The 6199-nt window shown below is 39.3% G+C and overlaps 1 long non-coding RNA gene across 2 annotated transcripts in view; it reads left to right on the forward strand.

Annotated features, from left to right (window-relative positions):
• The first annotated feature begins 10 nt into the window (after positions 1 to 10).
• LOC107834121 (uncharacterized) overlaps positions 11 to 6199 on the forward strand; it is an 8076-nt gene continuing 1887 nt past the window's right edge. The window contains exons 1-3 of one of the 2 annotated variants that reach the window (XR_001659905.1): positions 11 to 107; positions 1283 to 1338; positions 4881 to 5016. This is a non-coding gene — a long non-coding RNA (uncharacterized LOC107834121). Of the gene's footprint in view, positions 108 to 929; positions 1339 to 4880; positions 5017 to 6199 lie in introns of those variants that run through there. The other variant, XR_001659904.1, reaches the window with a different exon arrangement.

A 6199-nucleotide genomic window follows, 5' to 3' on the forward strand; every position in this document is an offset into this window, starting at 1 on the left:
TCCATCTGGAGCTTCTGGACTCCCAGAGGTCACACATCTAGAAGTGTTTGAGGAGTTTCATTAAAACAGTTTCTACAGAGCCAAGTCTGACAGCAGCAGAGTGAGAGGTGAGCAGTGATTTCACTGATTACCATCGGGCTCTTTACTCACCCACTAGGACCACCAGCCTGTGTTTAGCTCCACTCTGCCTTTATTAAAACAGAAATAGTATTTTACTATGTAATAGTATTATTTAAAAATAATATTCCATCACCAGCAAAATTATTCTAAACCATCTGTTGGTGAAAACTTGGCCCCACAGCAGCTCGTCAGTTGAAGACATCTCTCAGATCCTGTCAGATCTTTGATGGAGGTTTTTTTTTTAAGACACAACAGTCACATTCTGTTAGTTAAAGTTTTCTCACACTTTGTTTACCTAAACATGGCTTATGTTTGGTACAAGAAAATCTGAACGATTAATGTAAAATAGCTAAAACTACACTACACAAAACACAAACTCTAACAAAGTATTTTTGTTTTTGACCAGTTTCTAGTGGATATATCTCATCACATTTGAAGGAAGACAAAACTGACTTATAAGTAAATTTTCTTCAAAATATACCAGCTTAAGTCTAATTCTTAAATATTGATGAAAGTGCTCGTTCCATTGCCAGATTACTTTTACTTATAATTTGGGGAAATATCTTGTCATAGGTGAAATAATCTGCCAATAGAACAAGTATTTTTCCATCAAACAAGCTTCTATATTTTGCTGAAAAGTTACTTATAAATTAGTTTTGTCTTATTTCAAGTGTGATAAAATATTTGCAGCAGAAACTAGACCACAATTATTTAGTAATTCTTTGTGTTTTTGGAGTGTTGAGCCCACACCACTTTGCAACTGCTTTAAATCACCAGATTTAGCTGAACTGCAACCTCGGAGCGACACAAAGACTTCTTAATAGACTGATTCATTGTGCAAACGCTGATCTCATAATGATTTAAAGTATTAAAAGCAGACATTCGTATTTATTAGATGTTGCTGAAACCTGAAAAGTTATAAATCTCTCTGTCTGCCTGCTGCCTTTAACTGAGACTTTATTTCACTTTTATGATTTCATTATATTTTAATCAGTAATAAATAAAAAGTCAGATGCATGATGCAGAACGAATGAAGCAAAATGAAATGAAGTGAGAGACTAAATAACAGCCTCATACTTTCCACAACATCCTCAGACAGCTGTGTTTCTCTGCCGACAAACAGCTCAGTCACATTTTTCTCAGCTTGTTCTTTTCCAAACAGTCCCTTAATAAGAGACGGACCTGCCGACCAACGCTGAGCTCCAGATGAAACACGCTGTAAGTCACAGCAGCACAGCAACACTACTTTTGGAGAAGCTCGTGTGTGTATGAGAAGCAGTGAAGGCACGCGGCCTGGATATAGTCTTACACTGAACTGAGGCAGACTTTGTTCCACTCTGGCCAAGCTGTGGCTTTCATGGTCTGTGCCATCTCTCCTGTGAGTAATCTACTCATTCAGCACCAGAACCCCTCTTCCCTCCCCCTCACAGTGGAAAACATCCCCCCATTCATCTACATTTCTCCTGTAAAAAGCCATCAAACTGGAACTGATATCGAAAAAGTTGGCATTATCACAACAACAAATCAGAGTGGAGCGTTAGTGATATCCCGTTGAAAGGGAAAGAGACAGGTTCTGAAGATTTAGACCCAAAAAACTCACACTGGTCACTCATTGAGCTCAATGTAAACAATCTGCTCGCTGATTAAGCTTCGAGTCAAACTACGAAACTTAATTCTGTTCACTATGCTGCCATCTCTCTTAATCAGAGTGAAGAGGGTCCAGTTTTATACTGAAATTGGACCCAAGCAATTATTTCAGTCCAGTTGAAGAAGGTCCCACCAGTACGACAGAGGATTAGGGCCTTCTGACTTTTGATCTCAGAAGATTAAAGTCAGAATTCTGAGAAAAAAAAGTCTAAATCCGTTTATTTTTTTTTTTCCATTGGCCCTAATCATCTTCTGGAGCCATGGTGTTCAGAATAACATCGGCTTCAGGTTTCTGCAGCTTCTCTCCAGAAGAAAACAGGAACCGCTTGAAGAGCCAGAACAGTTATTCTTCAACAGACATTTTATCTTTTGTTGGACAAGACGGTAGGGACAGACATTAACATGATCTAATATGGATGGATTGACTCATATACAAATGAAATGATAAAATTAAGGACATTTGGGAAGAAAACCTTCCGTCAGCAGACAGCAATGTGAAAGAGGATGATCAAAGGAGAAAGCTTAAGAGAGGGAGAGGAATGTAGGATATACATGCCACAAAGATCCAATATCTGCCTCCTCAGTGAATTGGGTCAAATCAGAATTGTTCTAGCTACTGTGTTAACTTGCTAGCTAGATAATTAGTTAGATAAGCAGCTAGCTAGATAGTTGGATAGGCAACTAGCTAGACAGATATTTAGGAAGGTAGCTAGATAGTTGGATGGGCAACTAGCTAGCTATAGCTAGCGAGCTACATAGCTAGTTGGCAATGTAGCTAGCTAGCACTCTCTACACAGCATTCAAAACACATAAAACATTAAAAAATTAAAAATTAATTGATTAAAAACCAGAACACTGATCCTGAAGGGGTTTTCTGTGAGTCTTACTGTAGAATGTTTAATGCAGTAAATGAAGAAAATGCCAAATCTGGAAATGAGAAGTACTCAGATGGAGTTATTTGGTGGATAAATAAGAAGATGGATTTATTTAATTCAGCAGAGACATGAGGTGTAACTGAAGGAGACCCACATTTCTGTTGGAAGCTCTCCGCAGCTCCTCTGAGCCCAGTTTCCAGTCTGATAATGTTTCACAGCGATGCAGGAAATTTAGCAAGTGTGTAAGGAAAGCAGCTGGCAGCCTCTGTAAGCTGAAGCTACAAACTACCCACTCAGACTCCAACGTACTGAGAACCACTACAACCCTGGGCCTAACAAATATCTACAACTATAGCTGCATTTCCATTACAAATGTGCGGAAAACTTTGTCAATTCCGCTTGTGCCGAACAAAAAACAATTTCGAAATTGCAGCGTTTCTATTAATTCTTGAATAAGTTTATTCATCATCCTCCAAGCACTTCCTGTTGTCGTCTTCATTGTTTTTACCAGTAGTAACATCTGGTTGTTGATCACATGACTCGTGTGATGCAAAAAAAAGTCTTTCCGTTACAGTTTTGAGAAATTCACAAATTTTAATACGTCTGAAAAACTCTGACATATCAGCACAAAACTGACTAAATTAAACATTTTTTTTTAAAATTCCAATTCGTACAATTTTATGATCAATTGAGACACAGCTTATAGAAACAAACAGAGAAAAGTTGATCTGAAGAGAAACCGTCACAAAGCCTGACAGCAGAGAGCAGCATCAGGTCTTCCAGGCGTCACATGGAGGCCATCAGTAAACGACAAGCAGCCTTTTTCCCTCCAATCACAACTTATTTCACTCAAAGAGTGGTGAGGGTAAAATGAAAGGGAGACAAAGAGGAAAAAGCTCCCAGTGAAACCAGCTGCTGTAGTGAGGGACCCTCCATCAGGGGCCCGGGGCCTGACTGTGGGCTCCAGAACCATCCTGGTTCTGCTCCTCAGACTGAATGGAGACAATATCCATGGAGATAACCAGATATGGCATTGAGGGATGAAGTGAGCGTTATGTTCTCGGCTCAATGCTGCGGTTTGACGCTGTAACACTTAGTCCAGGTGGTGGGCACCAAATGTGGGAAGCATTAGCAGCTCTTCCTGCCTTGTTACACGTCCAGATTACAGGACTGGTTGGAAGGATGAGGAGGAGGGATGGTAGGCAGCCAGGGAGGAGTGGAGGCTTTCCATTCTGTCAGCCATTATTATTGCAAGATGGAAGAAAAGGAAGAGAAGACCTGCAGCTCTTCTAATCTGATGGTAGACAGGAGAACTGCTGTTCTCAATTCTAGGAAAACATGAGATTTTGATGTGAAAACTGTAATTCAAGGATATTTAGTAATAAAAGGAGAACAAAATATTGAGCAGATAAAAACAGAACTAAAATTCCTCCATTGCTTTTACTTTTCTGACATCAGATAATCAAGAGGGAAACCCAGACATTCCTCTTTTCATCTACAGTTGGATTCATGTAAACAGCATCCAGAACCACAAGTAGAACCTCATTCAATTTAATATTTAACTTCAGATTAATCCTGACTCTTTGTCTATTCTTGAAATAACTTTTTTTGGGGAAAAAATGAAATTAATTTTAATACCTGAAAAACAGTTTTCCAGAGGAAAAGCTCTAATTTCTTAACATTTACCATTTTCTTCATACGTAGCTTTGATTTAAAGAGTGTGTGTGCTCCCTTTGTTGTGTATTCACAGCAGAAATATAACATAATTCATTTCTGGCAGTAAAACATTGAAGTCATTCTCCAAACATTTCCGGCCAAACTCTACTGTACGAGTTCTCCAAATGTTCCTCCTACAACTGTAACAACAGACGTCTGCAGAAATGATTATGGTTCTGCACTGAAGTGAAGTTCAGGTTCTGATCTTTGTGAATACATCCAGCATCTGTTTCCAGGAGCAGCCTACATATCTGGTCTGGTAGCTACTCTGACCTTCTGACAGAGGAAGGTTTAGCTGGGGTTAGACCAGATGATGCTTCACATCTTTAATCAGTTTCTGTAGCGGTCATCCCAGTGTTTAAACTGGGTTATCTGGGGAGAAGAGACTCACAAAGGATGAGGAAAATGGTCTTCAACCCAACTCTTACAGGCTTACATGGTGGAAGAATGTTCCAGATCCGAGGCTGCTAAAAGTCTATTTGCGTCAGAAGCAATCTGTTTCCCCTCCGTCTCATCCCGCAGCTCTACGGGCTTAGAGACGTCTCATCTCAGAACGATGCTGGTCGACCCAGAAGCTGCTGCTAGGTTAGCAAAAAGAATAAAACTCACACTGACAAAATAAGTGGCTCAGATTGTTGGGGAAACTTTAAAGCCACAGTCAATGATGTTCACTGAAAACAACCTGGTAAGCACCAAAATTACATAAATATGATATTTAAAAATATGATCCAAGATGGATCATATTTTTATGATCCATCTTGGATCTACAGGAGACTCAAGCCAAATCTCTGTTGTAGAATAAATGGGGACGTTTATCAATCCACTTTAATCCAGGTGTTTGAACTTGATTTTAAGCTATTAATTCTGAGAACAGTTCCACTATGTAAAAAAAACTCTATAAAAGAAACTGGTTCATTCACCATACAGCTGCGTTGCCAATAGTTCCTAAAGCCGTAAAAGTTCCTCCTCTGAAGTCATCAGCCAGAAATAGTGATGGTTCCAGAGATCAAAACACAAAAAAGCAGTCAAACTTCACCCAAAACAATTAAAATATCAGTGGTTCTTTTGGGTTGGAAGCACTATCCGTGAAAGGTTTTCTATGCAATTCTATGCAGTTTAGTTTTAATTTGTGATCTTTTGTCTCTAAACGGCATCCAAACTTTGCTTTTAACTCCGAACCTTCCAGACTCTAGTTGCGTTTTCATTGTCATATAATTGTGCAATTTGACATTACGGAAATAAATTTGCTTCATGGAAATACACCAATTTAAAAAACAAGAAAAAAAGAGTAATTTTTCATTAAAAATTTTAGCCTTGGATGAGGTGCTGCTGGTGGTGGTGGGGATTTTGACAGTATCAAAATCGGTTTATTTTGCAAAACTGCAACCGAAATGCACGTTTCGCGTCACACGAGTCACATCATCAACAACAGGATATTGCCTCTGGCTCAAACCCATAGACATAATGTAAGAGTAGAGCCGGCATTGGCCGCTCCGGCGCAGGAAATACGGCGGCCATCTTGGAGTGATCCTCCCTCGTACTTTGCTCAACCAAAACAGCAGAAGATGCCTCAGCACTGAGGGATATTGTTGTTTTGGTCGATGGACTATTGATGTGAGGGCTCCACAGACAACATTTCACAAGTAAGATGGACATATATTATTGTGTATATTTTGTGATTAGAATATTGTATTTATGTCCACCGGCGAGATACCAGCTAATATTAGCTACAGTGCTTGGTGTAATACGGGTTCAGCCCCACTATGAAGGCTAACTGAGATTCCGTAAATCTAAAAAAAAAAAATTATTCTCTAACATTGACTTAGATTATCTGACACAAG

The sequence above is a fragment of the Poecilia formosa genome, unplaced genomic scaffold, assembly GCF_000485575.1.
Source record: "Poecilia formosa unplaced genomic scaffold, Poecilia_formosa-5.1.2 Scaffold523, whole genome shotgun sequence".
Classification (NCBI taxonomy): Eukaryota; Metazoa; Chordata; class Actinopteri; order Cyprinodontiformes; family Poeciliidae; genus Poecilia; species Poecilia formosa.